We start from the raw sequence: 21,480 nt of genomic DNA on the forward strand, positions 1-21,480 counted from the left end.
AGATGTTGTGGAGTAGATGTATGAGTACAGAGAATTGGAAATACTCCAACTAAAACAAAATACCTCAAATTTGTAGTACAGTACTTACTACTTTACACCACTGCTTATTTCAAGGGGTTAACGGTGGGGCATGTCTAATTAATGGAGTAATTTGCATGTATATACCCTGAACGTGCTTTGCGTTTTACAGGACTGGCGCGCGGTAAGGTTGTACCCTCTTGTGAACCGTGGTTAAAGTGAGACAGCGTTTCAATTGCTATGTTCTACGTTGTAGATTTAACGACTGCCGTTTTGTTAATCCATGTTCAGTCATCCTGATACACGTTAGTTATTCTCTCAAATCCTGGCAAGGGGGGTTTATGGTTTATTGTGATTCATGCCCATGTCCTCCTTACGGTATTCTATCTCCGACTGCCTGCTGACTGGCTGATGGTTTTAACTGTAGCTGTTCTAGAACCCTCGAAAAGGACTAACAAAAAATATATAACTTTCATCATTTCAAGGATAATTGTTTTTTTTCTCTCTCTCTCTCTCTCTCTCTCATTCTTATTAATCCTCTGGCCCTAGTAGCTACCGGTATTCTTAATTCAATAATTCTTTATTGGCTTTACATTTATATTTCGGTAAACCGTGACACCCCTAATCTACAGCACTATTGTTAAATCTGATGTTTGGTACTTATTTGAGTTTAATCAATCAATTTATTTACCAGTGTGCTCCTCCCTCTCTGCCTTTAAACAGCTAGCGCCTTTAACAAATAAATATTTTCCCTTGCTAATTGCAGTCAGTCAGTGAGTCAGTGAGTCAGTGAGTCAGTCTGTCTGTCTGTCTGTCTGTCTGTCTGTCTCTCTCTCTCTCTCCTTCAAGCAGAGTCTAATCACCTGCTTTGATCAGGCTTAATGATGCTCATCCGCACTCCTTGGAGGATTGGCCCCGTGTTTACGTTGTCATTATTCATTGCATTATTTTATTGTCTTGTCATGCACATGAACTGTTCAACCTTTATGAGTTAACAAGACACCAAAACTACCGCTGCGGCAGTCTAACCTTTCATTATATTGTATTTAATTACAAAGTTATTTTATAGATTAAACAGTCAAAACAAAATATGACTATGTCTTCACTCTCAAGCCATGGGGAAATAAAATCTGTTACAAACCTATCATTTTTTAAGCTCAGTTTTATGTACCCATCATCCCTTATGTACTCATAGAGGAGACATTAAAACAAAGCTCATACAATAAAGCAAGTTTTTCACCTCTGGAGAGGTGTTCTACACTGCAGCTACTCTTTATGAGGCAAATAGGTATACGTTTTTAATTAGTTTTATACCATAGATCAACATACGACCATTTGAAGGTCGTAAGGTGAAAAAATAAATCTGAAAACGTTTCAGTCGTTGAATATCATCAGTGTTACAGACATAAATGTTTTCCAAATATAGATGCAGCACTTGGGCACTGTTTGATACAGATGTCTTGAATTAAAAAAGAATGTCCAATCCAAATATTATTTTGCATCTGCAACTATCAATGCTATTGCTTACCACTAGCTTTCTTCACAAATGTGTTCATAAAGCAAGGAGGAGCTCTCTCACCTGTACTATCACCTCTCAATTTGTTCGAAGCCAACTCCCTTTGTGACAGCTGCTGAAAGGTGGGGTACCATTAACAAGCTATATCCACTTACAAATGCATCATCACATTTGTAATGACGGCTATGGCCATTTTTAGCCCAAGGAGTGATTTTCGTGCAAAACAAATGCTTGCAATGGATTCAGAATCATGAAAAAACCCTAGTTTAATACGTTGCCTATATACTGTAGGTTGTTAATGGTACCCCAACTTTCAGCAGCTGTCACAAAGTTTCCCAAAGCAGTTGGCTTGGAACAAATTGAGAAGTGATAGTAGACAGCTATATATGAAGAAATCTAGTGGTAAGCATTTATTTTGCAGATTTGCCACAAATTGCGCTAACTTTCCCTAACTAGCATGCACTCGTCCAGCCTTAAGGCAAGATATCCTGATCAATACAATAAATGACAGGACCACAATGGGAACAAGTCTCCAGGACGTTTTTGTGTTATCCCTTTAGGCCACGTCACGTGATTTACTGTACTTCCAAACTGTTCACATTTTTGACTAAGAAAATAGGCATATTCAATCAATAAAACAGCACTCTGATGAATTTAAAATAGAGGACCCTGATGAAAGTGCTTTTTCTGGTTTTATCCTCGTAGCAGTTTTTGTATTGACCTGTACTTTCGTTTTGAACTGTGCCCAACATTGGGGAGCATTGGGGAACATTGTGAGCTCAATACTGAGATGGTGGGAGGTTATGACCTCCCACCATCTGTGTTAAATGCAACTTCAACAATATGACCTTGGGCCAAAGTCCCACATATCAAGAGCCATAGAGTACCGAAGTCCTGAAGTCACTCCCACTACCCCTGAGTCACTGTGTTATCTTTTGTATTGGATGGGCAAATCTTGGGTGAATTGTTTAACACAGTTGAACACAGTTCTTATATGACGCGAGCCAAGATTTGCCAATGGGATATTCCCAATACAGAAAATAACACCTTGACCCAGGCCTCTAGTTTCTCAAATGTGTGGGTCACAGACACATTTTTATGGGTCCCTTAATTTTTAGTTTCCTACATTTAGTTTTTAATTAATAGAATTTCAAAACATTTACAAAACAAAAATAGCAAATCTACAAGGTCACAATGCGGCGCAAAGCTTGTAGAACTGCTACAGTATTTTCACTAATTTGGGTCTCTGGGGAATGTCCAATTTCTCTTTTGGGTCACGGGCTAAAAGTTTTGGGAAACACTCTATATGCTCTATTTAATCTGTGTTAAATGCTTCACATGATATCTGTGCCATGGTCATGTAGGATCACATTAGAATATAGTCTAAATAAACCATCGCACGCATTTCCACACAAACACAGAGCACCTCTTTTTCAATTTTACATCCCATAATGTTCTCCAGCTGAAAGAAAATGTCTATCCAGCTGCAGCCAGAGTGATTTGAGAGAGAATAAGCATTTATATTAGTCAATTGTCAGGGGGGATGGGAATTTATTCCAGCCATAGTGGGTCCTTCTACTTGAACAGACTGCCATCTAACTGTGACTGTATTTTTAAAGGTCTTTTGATGTGTGTCTAATGTGTAATATATTTTGTCCTTCAACGTTGACCTCAGGATTAGCATTAAGCTTTTGTATTATTATAGCTTGTTGGCGTGAATCTTTAAGCCTGGTTTGTACTTCGTCGTATGAAGGTGTTGCTGTCCGAAATAGCCGATCTACAAGCTCACAGATAGTCACTCCGGCAACACGTTGTGAGCTTGTAGATCCGCTTTCTTTGGCGAGCAGCATTATAGTGCGATTAGAATGCAAACACAAAGCCTGAACCCCCGTGAGTTTACCTACTGTTTTCAGAGGGGAGGTTTATTGACTGTTAATGTGATGTGCTGCATTTACTTTGAAGGTTATATAGAGTCAGAGGGCCGCTACAGATCGTGTGTGTGTGTGTGTGTGTGTGTGTGTGTGTGTGTGTGTGTGTGTGTGTGTGTGTGTGTGTGTGTGTACATCTGTGGTTGTGTGTCTTTGGGTTGCCTCTGCATGCTAAGGCTAAACAGCAGGCATATCAGTAAGGTGCAGAGAGTCCAGCCTCTTATCTCTATCCTGAATTATGCAGCTGACCAGGGGTCACATTCAGTTGACCTCACAGTCACACACACACACACACACACACACACACACACACACATGCTTGTGCACGCGTCTCTCTGTTGATTCCTGTTGCTGTGAGACCCCAAGAGTGAGACATGGACAGAGGGAAGTTGTGTTCTACCAGAGACCAACAGCTTTCACTGGCAACCAAAGACACGCTATTTGTCTGTGCAAATAGCATGTCATGTAGTTTACAAATGTATAATTAGCATAGTCAAATAGCCTAAGGATGGTTTTCTGGTGTTCAAGTCCAACACAGTGACCTCAGATGGAATAGATGCACACGACTCAAGCTTCTAGATGCTTTGAGTTCAATAATGATGTTGGCCATTTGCTTTTAGTTGGTTGTGTGCGTTCCTAGAAGATGGGAATGGCTTGAATTGCTCACACTAGGCGAGTCATACATTCTATGAACACAGGACCATCTTGAAAATGTGCACCTACTGGAGGGAGAATCTCCTTGTCTAATGGTTGTAATTTTCACTCTGAACTAGTGTAGCCTCTGCCCGGGAGGCGAACCTGGGTTCCCCATTCCACAGGCATGTACGTTACCAGTCGACTAAGGAGCCATGGCCCAATGGGCAAGTAGCAACGCAGCACCGGCGTATAGCCTACAGTTGTCGTCCCCACCTGGAAGCGCGTCCACGCGTGCGAGCCAGGAGCTAGGCTTGACTGACTGTGGGGACCTCAACCCCAGGGAGACTGACGGAGCTGTCGACTACTAGGTTATGGTCTGTGCCACCCGGGGACATACATGTAGAGGTTACCCATACATACTGCTGCTATCAATTTAGTCTCGGCCAGGAGGCGAATCCGGGTTCCCCATTCCACAGGCACGTACGTTACCAGTCGACTAAAGAGCCATGGCCCAATGGGCGAGTAGCAACACAGCACAGTATAGCCTACACATAGCCTACTGACATGTATTTGACACGTCATTACGGACGAGACCGGAAAAAGGCCTTTGCACTTAGAGGCAGGCCCACGGCCGTCTTGAGTGACAGGCTGACAGCCAGGCAGGCACACAGGCATTGCTGTTAAGAACATTACACAAGCGATCCGTTTTTAACATAATAGAGTTGTTCAGGCATTACTTCGTTCTTTTTACGCGAGGCCCTCGTATAAATGACATTACACAAAATATTCGTTAAGGCACCTCATAAACACATGAGGTACCATAGCATGTTAGAAATATTGAAAGGTTTTCATTGGGGTCCAATGGAAGAGTTAAATCACGTTAAAATACGAACTAATATTTAAGCTTGTGTAATGTCGCTTGTGTGATCTGCCTGCGTGGCTCTTAAGTCTTAACATCGCGTTACAACAAACTGACAACTTCCAAGTTCCAATGCTCATACGAGGAAATCAAGAAATCACTTTTGTCACGGCCCCTGCCAGTGTCCTGTGTTTGTATTTGTGTTAGTCTGTATGAGCATGTGTGGGCATAGTCTTCATGGTTCCTGGCTTTCCAGATTGGCACACCTGGCTCTGATCATCTAATCTCAATCACCTGTATTGAGAGGTATTGAGAGGGCTTCCATTTCAATATTGGGAGCAATCAAACCCAAGGATTTTGGCCAGTAGCTTTAGTGGACAAAGTTTGATTGAGGTAATAGATTAACTTTCTTACATCTGCATTAGCAAACTAGTTGAGGTCTAGTCAGTGTGTCTTTGATTTTACCAACCTTGGTTAATAATCCCAATATTTATTTTTTACTCTCCGTCTTATAAATGGAGAATCTGATGTTCAGCATTCTTATGACTGCCTTTCCTTGTGTGTGTGTGTGTGTGTGTGTGTGTGTGTGTGTGTGTGTGTGTGTGTGTGTGTGTGTGTGTGTGTGTGTGTGTGTGTGTGTGTGTGTGTGTGCATTCGTGCGTGCGTGCGACTACTGGGCATGTAACCTCCCGTCACCATGCTTTCCACGTCGGAGGAAAGCCTTCTGCCAGATGACTACAAATCATTGACTACAACATGACGAGTGGTTTTCTGCCTAATGACTACAAATCATTGACTACAACATGACGAAAGTTACCATCCGCTCCCGATCGGATCATAAACCCGAAATGGAATGCTGCACAGGCTACTGGGCATGTGCCAAATCAGTTACACTAACGGAGTGACACGTAGCGGCCAGGCATTGCTCTTGCCGATCTGTATTACAGGGATGATTCTGACAACTAATTACGCCTCACATAAGTGAAACCATCAGCCACCATGACACTTGATTGAGGGTGTCAGCGCTCTGTGATGAAACGTGATTAAATGTTCCCCCCGTCATGAATTCTAATGGCTGTCTGTATGGATCCTGCTCCTCACCTGTAAAGTCAATCGTCCACCCAGCATGTAATCTAGAGGAGGAAATTACCTGCGCTTAACATTAAGCTCCATCTATCAGAGCCTTTTGTGATACTTAAATGGTTATCTGATTCACATTGATACTCGACGAGGCGTGTGATCAATTGCCCACACTTGTGAGCAGCAATAACCCAACCACCTGAACCTTTGGTCTTATCGTAATGGGCACACATTCTACAAGCCCACAATGTGGCCTGCACATGGAACAAAGGAGGGGGTCAAAGATCGACAAAGTATTAGGTTTTTGAATGGACATTTGATTCACATTGTTAGTTTTTCCAGGTTTACAACCCACTGAGCATTTTTCGGGCTATTAGACATCTAAAATACATCTAAATGGCCATCTAAAACTGGGTTATAACTGGTCTAAAAGTGAAAGGTTTTGGCATGAAAATGTTTGTGTACTAGACAGTCTATATAGGGGGAGGGATCAGTGACGCGTTCGGTAGGATTTTGGCTTATTTGGGCACCATCCTCCTGCCTACATGTAGGCTAGTAGGATGCTAGGCTACTTGGCTGCCAGTCTGTAGTTCGTGAGTTTGCTTGTAAGTGACACTGGTGTGTACACTGTCACTGCAGTACACCATCTTCCATCTCTCCTATCTTTGACTTGTCACAACTCTTCTACTCTATGGCTCTGGATCGACGGTGGTATTATTATTATTCGCCGTTAGAAAATGTTCGGGTGTTCTGATCTGATAGCCGCCTCCCCTCCCCTCACGTCAGTTCTCAATGTTTACATCTTACTTGACGAGAAGACATGTGGACATATCCTTATGGAACCAGGGAGAGGGGGAAAAACACCACGAGAGTGAAGAGTGATCACACTTAAACAACGGGTTGGGACAAAACGGTAGACCACACCAAAGCAACTCATTGCAACTCAATTAGTTGCATTTGTGTGGTTTACCTTAAAAGAATACAGTTTTGTCCCAACCGGACCGTTTGGTGTGGTTTGGGCTTTAGACCACTATAAAATGTTATTTTTTAGACCAGACTGGTTTTCAATGGACGTCTAATATCCGACTATGGCTCACTGGGAAGCGCAGAGCACATGGGCACATGGATTCCTTCTCTTTTCCTGGGATGGTGATTATATATGGTTCAATAATGTAATGTGAAATGCTGACTTTTCAAACTAATTTAATCCCTTAAGAGGCAGCCTTATATTGCTTTGGTATTAACCAGCACAGCACTATGATTTGAAAGTTGTTCTACACATGGGACGTAAACAACACCAGACACCTGACACCAGACACCTGCCCCCCATTGCAGCAAAACCTGCCCCCATTGCAGCAAAACCTAAAAGCCATGAGTTTGCAATTACAGCTGCACCTTCACTCATACTGGGGGGGGGGGGAAGGGGGGTTGTTGATAAACTTCAACGGGTACAATGGGTATTGCATAAGTGCAGAGCATTCATTTCCAACTTGGATCATTCCCAACTTGCATCATTCCTGCGTAGCCTGGTGCCCCCAAACAGGCACCTGTCTAGTGTATATCATTTGTATTGCCTGGAGCTAAGTATGGCATATTTATTAATAACACATATTGCAATGTTAATAGAGTAGCCTTTTCCTCAGCTGACTCTGGTCCTCTGTGTTGTGATACTGATACTTTGCTTGCAGGGGTGAAAAAAGGACAGGCAAATTTTGACTATATGCAGGAGGTATGTAAATGTGCCTACAGAGGCATAAAACCTAGTCTAAAAGGGATATTTCACTTTCAATGTGTGTGGTCATTTTAACTACTCAGGCTTTTATGAGCACCACAGCCTTTATACTGATGGAAAGGTTTGTGAGGGTGCGCATTGTGACTTTTTTATTGTATGGTGTTTGAAACAGAAAGAAAGAAAGAATTCCATCAAACCTTTGGAAAGAAAGTGATGCGTCTGTCCTGTCTCCTTATTTACATAGCCTTGCAAAGGAACAGGAAAGACACTAAGAGTGTGGGAGGAGTCGTCACGACACTGTCAGCACATTTCCTTGCTACTCCCATATTTTCATGCATATGTTTTTACCTTGTAAACATGCTTTACATAGCTGGCTCCTACACAGGAACAGAGAAAGATACACAGGGGGGCCAACAAGCAGTGGGAGGGGTCATCACAATACTCCATCGGTAAACTTACTGAATCTGTTATTGTTGTAAGTAAACATGCTTTACATTATGAAAAGAGTATGGAAAGCATTTCTGAACCAGCAATAAAATGAGCAGGAATCCCTCTCCCATGCAGTGCTCATTGAGGGGTACCATCAGTGAAAATGGAGAGAGCCATCATCAAAACTGTCATTTTGTCTGCCGTTTGCGGAGTTATTGGAAAGCACGTCTATGTAAGGGAAGAGAAAACCTGGGAGGAAGCTCAGGCTCACTGCAGACACCATTTCACTGACCTGTCTCCCATCAGCAGTTACAGAGACAGAGACGACTTCAGAAAGGCTGCTACAGTTGCAGCAGCAGACATATATGTTCTTGAAAGAGGAAGTTGGATTGGGCTCTACCGAGAACCTCAGAACCTCACTGGCTGGAGGTGGTCCGGTGGGGGATATGCCACGTACCAAAACTGGGCATATGGATTTCCAAATGAAATTGGTGTCACAGAGCGTTATTATGGAGAATTGAATTTCAAAGTAATTAATAACCCGAACTCTAACCCAAAACTTGGTTTTGGAAAGTGGCACGATCATTCCAATGATAGGACCAGGCCATTCTTTTGCTTGAAGTGGACCGTGGTGAAACAGAATAAGACGTGGCAGCAGGCTATGTGGTACTGTAAAGAACATCACACTGACCTCGTCAGCTTGTCCTCGGAGACAGAGGTTCTTCTGGCCCAGCGGGAGATCCAGGAAGCGACCACCGACCACGTGTGGACCGGCCTGCGTTACTTTGGAGACGGCTGGCTGTGGGTGAACGGGGACCCTCTGCGTTATGAGGCATGGCGCCGTGGAGACCAGGACCACCAGTGTCCAGCGTGGAGTCACCGCTGCGGGGCTCTTGACAAAACGGGACAGTGGCGGAACTATTCCTGTCAAGAAAAACTTCATTTCATCTGCTACTGAGTCAGACTCAAAGGGTCTATAGCCAGGTACATTTTTGTTAATTGTAAAAAGGAGGTTGCTTTTTTGTGTTAATACACATTATAATGTCACTCTCAAATCCATCCTTTTTTGGCACCATTTAACATTTTATGATTATATAATCTGAAATAAATCATATGGCTCAACTAGTGTAGTGTGCACACCTAAGAAGACATATCTGAAATATGATTGTAAACTGATACTGTTTAATACTATATATATAAATAATGAAGCACTGTTGGTTTCTGTGCCAGTTACACATGCATGAACAAACTTAAGTTAATCTCATAACGTAAGCAACCACCAGTGTCATTACTAAAGGTTGATTTATGCTTCTTTATGCGACAGAGTCATGCCGAAAATAGCACATAGGCCTTGCTCGGCATGCGACTCTGGCGTACATCAAAGTTTAAATCGGCCTAAACTCCGGAGATGATTGAGTGAATATGGGTCAGGTGTGGACGGCTCTATGTATGGCCAATAACAAAGGCAGATGGAACTCACTCAGTCATCAGTGGTTGGAGAGGTGCCCTTGTTCTGACAGCTCCCACCACACTCTGAATAAAGCAAATGTCTCTCTCATTGTCATGATGAATAAAATATGGTAGTGTTTTTCTGGTGTACATGGATTTTAATTGAAAAAGGTAATGTCACCTTAAAGAGGTCTGTGGTTTTTGTGACATGACACATTATTAAAGGGAGTTTTTATTGTTTTGATATTTGTAATTGTTAACCACTTGAACTCTCTAGACTTTGTAAACAGGACCTCTGTTGGCTCTTAACCAAATATCTTTGCCCAAAATAGCTGATCTACAAGCTCAAAATGTGTTGCAACACGGCTAATGTTCCACCCAGATGGATGCTGGAGTTCAAGTGGTTAAAAATCACTTTGGGTGTACTCTGTACTGTAATAGTATACAGTTCAGCAATTCCATGATGAATACTGTCGGAAAAGCGTACAGACCCCTTACCAGATATTTCTCCAACAATTATTGACATACTGTATCTCACATATTTGAGAGTTATAGGGAATTATGTTTTAGGGAATTGTATATGGACTGCTTTCCAAAGCTGTTACGTGTATTTGAATACAAATACACGAAATAACAACAACCACTTGGCTGGAAGGACCCAGAGATGGAAAAGTTGCGGCAATTAAAGCCATCTGTACATATCCAGTGAAACAATGCAAGGTGCTTGTGCACTTTCTACTTGTGATGCAGACACGGTGCATGATATTCCAGCGCTGAATTGAAATGTCTCACAATTCAAGACATAAATGCATGGCCTATCTGCCCCCGCGGAGAGCTTGACTGACAGTTGTCGGACAAATAATCACCTCACACAGCCTGCTTATCTTCCACTCAATAGTGTCATTTGACATCATCAACACCCAGCTATTACCCTAGTTTTTTTGTGTACATCCACCTCTAGTCGCTCTCCCATAAATCTTACCGGTACATCTGACTCACGGAGCGATAGGAAAATGAAGAACTACCTTGGGTTCTTAGGTTTGTCCTCTCCCACCAAGAAGACCTTGACACTGGGTCAAGCAATGAAAGTATATTATGAATCATCCTGCTTGCTAGTCATTCATCTCATGTTGTTAAAAGTTATTATACTCTGTGGCGTGGTGGGAAGTAAACTATAGGATTGTCACATAATCATCTAATCGCAATTATTTGAGATAATCACAATTGTTTTTGTCATAATCGTGTCCATGTTGAAAATTGTTCATACATGAAAAAGCTGAAATAGCAGATCTACAAGTTTGTTAGCTTGTATAGATCAGCTATTTCCGCTATATCTGCCAGTAATTTATTATGTTATATTTCAATTGTTTTTCATATCTGCTCTGTGCACTTTTTTATTACAGAAACAGTCATTTCATTCATATTAAAAGTTACAATTTCCAATGCCAAAAACACAATTAAATTGTTAATCACAATAATTTGTGTGACAATTGTCAACTTAAATGTTTAGTTGTGACAGCACTATAGTGGGAACATACTTTTGATTCCTCTGGTGAGTTGATACATACTGTAGTGTAGTGTACACACTACACACCGGCTGTCGTGTAAAGAGAACAAAGGAATCCATCAATGTGCTTTGCCTCCAGGGCACCATATCACTTTCAGCACTCTCAGCATACCGTATTATATCTGCTTCCTAAAAAAAACGTGTAAAATCAGCTTTGCCTCTAATCGTATAAAATCAGCTTTGCCTCTAAAGAACCCTTTACAACCATGCACGACCTCACTTTACTTTTCCATATGTGATTCCCTCTGCCTCCCCATTATAACTTTGTTATTTTTTACACACAAAGCTGGGAGCAAACTGTGTTCCACCACATAAGTCTGCTCCCAATCTTTTCTCTCTCTCTCTCTCTCTCTCTCCATCCAACATCCCTCCCTGTCTCTCTCTCACCCCCCAGTATCACTTCGTTATTTTTATACACAATGCTGGAAGCCAGTGTTCCACCGCAAAAGTCTGCTCCACTACTGGTTAGGATGCCTAATTCAAGAAACCATTGTGTCAACATGCCATGTGTGCATGAGTAGGCCTATTCGCAATTATTATTATTTGTAGAATCGTCAATCGTTTCAATGTCTAAACATTTTCAAACATATAAAAAAAAAAGATGCAGAACTAGCAGATCATCACAGATTACATCGTTAATCGCAATTATTTGTGTGACAATTAATCATCAACTTAAATGTGCAATTGTGACAGGCCTACGCGTGCACACACACACATTATCTTTCCACATCTACAGGTTGGTGTATCCCATCTTGTGATGGTGATGAAAAGCCTTTCAGATCCAGATCAATCATGATCTCCACTGATCACACATGCCTACATATGCAGTTTATGCACCCATGTGACAACATTAGAACATCAGCATGTACTCACTTTGATATGATGACAGACATATATGTATTGTTTAATCAGTGGTTCCCAAAGTGGGGTCTGGGGACGCCCAGGGGTCCTTGAGAGTAATACTGTACAATCAGCTATTTGTGTGTGTGTGTGTGTGTGTGTGTGTGTGTGTGTGTGTGTGTGTGTGTGTGTGTGTGTGTGTGTGTGTGGACTCTGTGGAGGGGGTTCCAGGTGGTTCCCAGCTAAAGCCTAAATGATGGAGAGTTGGTAACCAAATGAGTATAGATATTTAACTCTTGAGAGTTAGTTAGTTTCATTTTACGCTCTCAAGAGTTACATTAAAGCGCAAATAACATGCATTTTAAAACTGCTTTTAATATTTAATAATCATATTGTCTATGTCCCTCAAAGTTATTTCTAATGGTTTGAGCCTCAATCACCACTCTGATATAACCAGGCCTTGTCAATTCTTTCTGGACTTTGAAAGCAGTTTTAGCTGCAGTACCACACTGTCCTGAGGTGGAGAGGGTGCTGATATGCAGATTATTTAATATTTGAGTCATTATAATACTCATGCTAGATAAAACCAGGCTTGTTTCCATTCCATGCCAGCTTGGAAAATCAACAATGGTGGACATTGTAAACAAAGTGGAAATGCAAATTTGCAACTGAAGACTGAAGAAAAGGAGGAATTATACAAAGTAGGGTGACATTGATGACATCACGATGAGACCAAAATCAGTCGAGCTGTTTCTGAGAGCAATTTCCATTAAAACACCCATATGATATGAAAGCCTGATTGTTCAAAATTGGTTATTTGTGGGGATAGAAAACACACATTGGAGCCCCAAAAACACAAAAGAAATTGAAAAAGTTGAATTTTATGTTATAGGTCCTTTAACATCTGCATTACTTAATTTGCAAGACGTCTAGTATAGCCTATACACAATCAGAGAATGTAGAAGAATTGTTATTTTGAACAACGCCTCTCCTATGGTGCCAACATCAATACAGCATGAAATTGTGGACAAAATCCTATCCAACGGCAAAAAGAATATTCTAAGTATTTTCAGATGCTGAATAAATAATAAAACCCATGTTCTAGAGGGCCTCCTGCAGAGCCGTATAAAGACCTTGCTTCAATTATTTTGGTTTCCAAGTGTTCACAAATCCAGACACTCCCAGACCAGGCGGGGATTCGTGTGAATTCGGTGTGTGATTGGATTCCTCATTTAACCCCCATATGTCATCTGAGAGGCACAAAGCCTGCAGAATAACCTCCAGTAACAATGAAGTTAAATGGTCCTCTTTAGAGTGACGCTTCATTTCCTCTGCAATTTAAATCTGATGAGCTTTGGGGCTTTGGCTTCGCCACAGTAGCCAGCTCAACCTCTCACTCTATTCCGGCCGACAATGCAATGTTCCTCCTCTGTTCCTAAAACAAAATAAAAAACCCGTCCTGGGCCTGTCGGGGCGTGACAAAGCGAAGCTGGGGAGCTTTCCAAGGGAATTCCAGCTACAGCCATGCAGCAAGAGAGGCAAGCAAATGGGAGCCGGCTGAGGAAGCTGAGAGGTGTCATTTGTCTTCATAAGATCCCCATGAATAAGAGTCAAGAGTGAGCAGAGGGAAGGGAAGGAATGTGGGGAGAGATGGAGAGAGTGCGAGTGAGAGAGAGAGGGGCGATGAGGAATGGAAAGAGGCAGGAGAAAGAAAGAGATGTGGGTTATCTGTAAATGTTGCAGACCGAGATAGCTGTGTTAACGCACCAGCTGTCGGTGGCGGGTTGGAATGGTTGTCGGCCCCACCAATCACGTTTGGCGGGGCCTCGTCACAAACAACCGGGAGACTGGGAGAGATGGGAACGATCAGCAGGGTGTGTGTGTGTGTGTGTGGGGGGGGGGGTGTTGGATGGGAAAAAAGAGGAATGGAATAATTGGTGAGATGAAAGGATTGTATAGAGGGGTTGGAAAAAAGAAGAAATGAAAATAGCATAGCTGAGAGGGCAGCAAGGAGGGAAGTGGTGGAGAGGAGGGGGACGAGATGAGGGTGACTGGGTATAACTATAAGGGAAGAGTGGGGCAGTTGATAAATAGGCAAATAATGGATGGAAGGGAGGCGGTTAATAGAGTGATTACTTAATCATCCCTGAATGATTTGTCTTGCCTCTTTGTTCTTTTTTTTGTGTGTGTGTTTTCCTCCCTCCAGCATAATTTAATGAACAAGAGTTGAAAGATAACACAGGGAATGTCTATTGTGTGTGTGCACATTGCACAATCACAATGCTGGAGATGTTGCAATAAAACAAGGCTGTACACAACGCATTCATTTATGACAGATTAATACACTTGAAAGGCTGACAAAAAGAGGAATATTTATAGCGTGGTCAGTAGAGAGAAATGGACAGTAAATATAGTGCATATTCTACTCTAAATCCAAGCTAAGTTTTCACTGACACACTCACCATTCATTCATTTATAAGAATGTAATAACAGGTCAGGTAGTAGGGCAGGGTCACCATAAATAGCTTTCTGACCAGTGTCAAGTAAAATAAAAACCCTGACAGGAAGGTTGAACATGCACACCACTCAACATCAGGGTTTATTATAAATCTGGATTCTGTTAAAGATGGGCTGAAATACAAACAAATGCATGTCTTTCGGTGTGTAGTGGTATGTAGCTCCACCTTGTGGAGGTTTGAAGAAAGTACAGTAGAGACATGAAAGGCCTGAGCCAGACAGTGGACTTATGGTTAGAGTGTCCGCCCTGAAACTGGGAGGTCGGGGTTCGAACCCCGGCCTGGTCATACCAAAGATTGGCTCATACCAAAGATCGTAAAAATGGGACCCAATGCCTCACTGCTTGGTACTCAGCATCAATGGGTTGGATTGGGGGGTCAAATCAACTAATCAAAATTATTCCCGAGTGTGGCACGGCTGCAGCTCACCGCTCCTTGGATGCGTCTCACCGCTCCAAGAGATGGGTCAAATGTGGAGAACAAATCTTACTGCGGTAACGTGTGACAAATTGTACGACTTTGAATTCAAGCTTCCATTTTGATGAATAAGAAGAGAAATTTTTAACAGCAATAGATATTTCTGGAACCCATATAACTAATTTCAAGTGAACAGCACTATTGTCCTATGCACGGTGTCACCAACCTTTGAGCTGTGCATCGGCATTCTAAAAGTGAATGGCATTAAAAAAGTGAGTTTTTTCAGTTCTTTGAATTGACACTAGGGGGAGAAACTGTCCCAGAAAACATTATCCAACTGTCTTGTTGCCCTATTCTGCAATACAAATCCTATCCTATCCACTCTTTTCTTTCTCGCAAAGCTCTGCAGGCCTGCACACTTGCAGAGCTCTGTGAGTTTTGCCATATTTAGTGACTATGATTTTGCACATTATTTGAGGTAGTCATTCTGCAAAGGCACAAAGATAGACATATGCATAAATACGTGCTGGCAGGGAGGGTTATATTTTGTCACTGCATGTCCTCCTACAGGCTGGGGTGGCCCTGCCAGTGGAGTGTTGGGCAGGAGTAGGACGTTTTCCCGGTGAGGGCTCCTCACTGGCAGGTGAGCCAGCAGTGACAACAAACAAATGTTGGTCAGTAGGAATTAATTGGCTTAATGACTAAATTGTGGAGAAAGGGGCCTAAAAGGCTAAAGACGCGCACACCTTTTCTTTTCCCATTCTCTTTCCACTGTAAGAACAGAAATGATTTAAAATGTTCCATTCACTCTTTTCTCCATGTCTTCCCTCTCCGGGCCCACAAACCACAACTTCAGACCGTCAAATGGATAATTGCATTGAAATTATGTTATACAACATGAATTTCTTTACATCCAAGTATAGTATTACTGAAGTATATGACTTTAGAAATTTCTCATTAAGTGTGTGTGACCTTAAAAGCACAAGCGGTTTATATTCATTTGAAATACCTGGGGTCTATATGTTCTCGTGTGAAATACCTCAGACTGCCAAAGCCCCCATTGGGACAGAACAGACCTCACTCCACCCTTTGGAAAAGCAAATTATTAGGCTACCATGAAACACCTGTCATCCACCTCTCTCTGGTTCTCACTCCATGCCTCGCCCCCTCCCCAACAATCGAACCCTGTGCCCCATACTCTCACCAGTGGTGCTAAAAATGTAACAGGAAATTGTGAAATTATCATCAGTGCCAGAACTGTGGGGGGAGCGGGGCATATTTTATATTACACAAATCTCTGATCTGGAGCAGTGCCCTGTATGCCAGGTGTAAACAATCAATTCTGAGGTGTCAAACTGCGCTTAATGCGACCTCAGCTCCATGGATTTGTCTATACTCATGAAGGATTAACACATGTCAACCAATGTCCAGCCAGTAGTTTGATATGTCGGACAGACAGACAGACAGACAGACAGACAGACGGACCAACTAGCTGATCAGCTGACACCTACAGGTTGACAAGTGTCAGTAAAGTTATATGAAGCAGATGGCGCACCAGATTACCATACTCCATGCATTGGACACTACATGAATCTTAATATTTACTGTAGTTTGGACATTGTTGCTACCTCTCTTCATCAGAAGAGGAAAAGAATGAAAGATACAATACAGATACAAAACATACATTTTTAACTACACTATTCAATCCATTTTTCAAATACCAACTTGGCACACCATAAATTAACACCATATGCTGCAGCAGAGAAAATATGCTGCACTGTGAGGCAATGTGTCTATAAGTCCGACCTCCCGTTAGTCCGACTTACGTGGCCGGTTAAGACTGAGGTTAGGGTTAGTGAACTATGTGGCCGGTTAAGACTGAGGTTAGGGTTAGTGAACTATGTGGCCGGTTAAGACTGAGGTTAGGGTTAGTGAACTACGTGGCCGGTTAAGACTGAGGTTAGGGTTGGTGAACTACGTGGCCGGTTAAGACTGAGGTTACAATTTACAATTTACAATTTAGGCATTTAGCAGACGCTCTTAATCCAGAGCGACTTACATTTAAGCAAGAACAAAGCATGGGAATACATCACATAAAAAGCATTTATCATGAAACATGCGTAAGCTAAGAAAGTAACAGTGGAATATTTATATAGTGAAACTATACATACACTATACATATAAACTATACATCTTTACTACTATGCTATATATGTGTACTATGGCGTGCTATGACTACATACAATACAATTACAGTGCTGTCTACATAACATGCTATAAGTCTGTATCAAATGCTATATAATCCAACAGAAATGCTATCTAAGGGTTTAGGGTAAGTGCTAAGGGCCATGATGGAGTCTGAAAAGGTGGGTTTTCAGGCTACGGCGGAAGATTGGGAGTGATGCTGCAGTTCTGACTGCAATGGGAAGTGCATTCCACAGTTTTGGAGCCAGAAGGGAGAAGAGTTTGGGACGTGTGGAGCGTTGTCCCGGCGTTTTTAGTGAGGGTACTTCCAGCTTCCCTGCGTTGGCTGATCTGAGTGCGCGGGAGGGTTTGTAGGGTTCAATCATACTTGTAAGATATGGGGGAGCCATACCTTTGGTTGCTTTGAATGCCAGCATCAGAGTTTTGTATTCTGTGCGGGCAGCGACCGGGAGCCAGTGGAGGGAGCGGAGCAGGGGGGAGACATGTGAGAATTTTGGCTGGTTGAAGACCAAGCGAGCTGCTGCATTTTGGATCAGCTGGAGAGGCTTAAGTGCACATGCTGGTAGGCCAGTAAGGAGGGAGTTACAGTAGTCGAGTTTTGATAAGACTGTTGTCTGGATTAGGAGCTGGGCTGATTCCTGGGTGAGGAACGGTCTAATTCGTCGTATGTTATAGAGTGTGAACCTACAGGATCGAGTGACAGCTGTGATGTGAGGTTTGAACGAGAGCTGACTGTCCAGGACAACACCAAGATTCCTGGCTGTTGGGACAGACGTTACCAGGGCGTTGTCTACGGAAATAGTTAGCTCCCGCATAGGGCAGGACTTAGCTGGGAAGAAGAGAAGCTCAGTCTTGTCTGGGTTCAGCTTGAGATGGTTGGAGGACATCCACTGTGAGATGTCAGCCAGGCATGCAGTGATGCGCTCTTCCACCTGAGTGGTAGAGGGGGGGAAGGATAGGAACAGTTGTGTGTCATCGGCGTAGCAGTGATAGGATATATTGTGGGCAGAGATGATAGTGCCAAGGGATTTAGTGTACAGTGAGAAAAGGAGGGGACCAAGTACAGATCCCTGTGGGACCCCAGTTTGGAGGGTTCGGGGGGATGATAACAGACCTTTCCAGGAAACCTGGTAGGTCCGGTCGGTGAGGTAGGAGGAGAACCACTTTAGTGCCGTTCCACCGATGCCTAGCTCCGCTAGGGTGTCTAGGAGCAGCTGGTGGTTCACTGTGTCAAATGCTGCTGATAGGTCTAAAAGGTTAGGGTTAGTGAACTATGTGGCTGGTTAAGACTGAGGTTAGGGTTTGGAATAGTGTTAGTATTCGTTCGGACTAAAGCCCTAACCACACCAAAGGGTCACCATGCAACTTATTGGGTAGCATGGTTGCATTGTCACTAAAAGACAATCCAGAAAGAAATGTTTGTTTTTTCAGACTAGGTAGGGCCGGTCCTTAATTTTCGGGCCTGTTGAAAACTCTAGTTTAAGGAGAAGGATAAACATAATGGAATGTAAAGTTAACTCAGAACAGGTTCTGACATATATATATACTACTAATATTGATGACATCAGGGATCTCCATATATGGACTTAATTGTGACGGAAGGATAAACATATGGAATGTCAACTCAGAACAGGTTCTGACATATATCCATATACTACTAATATTGATGACAACAGGGATCTTTATGGGCTTAATTGTGACAGCAGGTTGCATTAACAATGACATCCGGGATCTCCATCCCTGATGATATTGCATGATGTCACGAGACCTGGGCACCATATATGGGGGCTTTCCCCATGTATGGGGATTTTGAGTGATACACTGACTGACTGACAGGAAGTTCACGATTCCATAGTTAGCTGCGGCGCAATTAATCTGGTGTCAGAGTTGCTGGCCGGCTCCATATATGCAGATCTAGTATGTCAAACCATGTAAGGCTATTAAGGGTTTGTGATCTTCATATATGGAGATCCAGGTGATGATAGTCAGCTCCACATATGGAGATCCATGTGTTGCTCCAACTTGGCTCATTTGCAAGTGTGACTCGCGTTTGGGGCAACCACACTGGTTATCGTGAGATGAAGACAGCCATATATGGAGCGTGTCACGAGGCGTGATGTCACGAGGCGTAATGGATTGGCAATCATATATGGAGGCGTGACCGATATATGGAGGCGTGAACACAAATATTCACTTTCCTACATTACTAGATGAATGGTCAGGGACCACATGCATAGACCAGACCACAAGTGGTCCAATAATCACCAGTTGGATCCTTGGATCACCCTGGACTAGAGGATTAAAAGGAGCCAACCATCAATCAGCAAGGTCAGACATGGTGTGGAAGTGGGTGAATCATCTCACCTCCTCCTGGGATAGTCTGCCTGCCTGCCTGGCTGCCTGCCTTCATTTAGGTCAAAACACTGTTTCACACACACAGACAACTGCATCCTGCCAAGGGATAATTTGGAAAGAGTTTGCTGGAAGCTAAACCAGCTCAGACTCAGTGGGTATCGCTGCGTGGCTTCTGACTCCCAGCCAAAGGAGAGGAAAATATATTGTCACACATATTTACAGCCACAAGTTACACCTGTCTGGGAAAGGCCTTGCTGGAGACACATGACCAAGCATGAGTGGTTTGAGATGTTTTGTGTTGTTAAACATGTTTAACTGTCTCCAAAAACATTTTGGTAGGATTTGAACACCTATTGTCAGAGGGGCAAAGGAGAGGAATTGGAAGTCCATTCTGAAAGATCTCTGAATTGTCTTGAGTTTAGAAACCAACTTCCTCCCTCTTCATTAAAGCTAAATGGATGAACAATTTGCTATTTGTTCAATTTCTGCATTCATAAATCTGTTTGCAGATGTATTTGTCTATTTGTTTGTCCGTGATAACTGTCATTTAACTGATCTACAGTATGCATGTATATTGATATCCATGATACGATAACCAGCATCAACTACTTTATCAGAGACTGACGTCTGTGCACAAAGATATGAGATGCATGTTCTGTTCCTGTTCATTCTGTTCTCATCCTTGTTTTCATATATTCTGGGAATGTCACATATCCATTGTCCAATACTGTATATTTCTCTGTGTGTATTAAACTTCAGAATGTGTCGTGTTCGTAGAGCATAGTGTCACCATGTTCTATGTGCACGCATCTCAACTGTAACATCACTAACCACCCCTTGTTAGATGGAGACTCTTAAGGGACCACTCGGGTGGTTAACCAAAATCACAATTACCAATAACTTTGATAGTTATTTTTATCAGATTTGGATCAAATTTGGCAGATGTGTAGGCTACACAGAGATATACAGTATTATGACAGAATAGTTTTTTCCCGTTTTCTTTTTGTATATCAAAGTTCAAGGTAATAGCTCAAGGTCAAAGTATAGCTTATGCTTATAAATTGGAGGATGTGTAGAAATGTCCATGGATGACTACTAGTCTGACAGTTCAGCTGATAACTTAATACCATTTTAGCTATTGTTTTAACACACCAGTGACACTGATACCACAATCTACTAGCATTAAGGGTCCATTGGATTGTAGCACAAACAACTACCCTAGCGTGATGATGTTTTATGAAACCATAGGGCTGTCACAATACACATTTAGGTTGATGATTCATTATCACACAAATAATTACAATTACAATTAAATTCTGTTTTGGGCTTTGAATATTAGAAGATATGAATACAAAATACATTTATTTTTGCCTCTTAAAGCTGCTATAAGCAATAATATGTCAAAAATGTAATGACCTTTTTTTTGTATTCATACAGTAGAACGCAGAGAGTAGAGCACTCCCAAAAACATTTAATCTCTGTGACACAGTCATCTAGGGGCTGTAATCTGCATTGAAAGATTTTCCTAGAAGCTTTGTCATTGGTCGATTTGCCTGTCTGCTTCCTGATTGGTTAGTCATTGCGACCAGGTTTTCTTCGACCAATGACAAAGCTTCTAGAAACATATTTTTTTTGTCAATTAAAAATTTACTTACATGTTACATCACATATTCCTAGGCATTTAACGTAGTTCCTCATTCCCCCATATAGTCCTTAGGCCGGGTGAGATATCGTTGCCCTAAAAAGGGACAAGACTTGGTATCATCTTGATGCCCATCCAAGGTACAAACATCAGAAATGTGCATAAAAGTGAATAATTATGGAGTTTAGATAACAATGAATTATATGGTTTTGCATAATCAGACTATACACCTAAAATCATATTCAGCTGCCCTTCTGAAACTGCTATCACACAATTTAGCACTCCTGGATG

Source organism: Protomyctophum parallelum (assembly GCF_964188405.1).
Source record: "Protomyctophum parallelum genome assembly, chromosome: 5".
In the NCBI taxonomy this organism is placed as follows: Eukaryota; Metazoa; Chordata; class Actinopteri; order Myctophiformes; family Myctophidae; genus Protomyctophum; species Protomyctophum parallelum.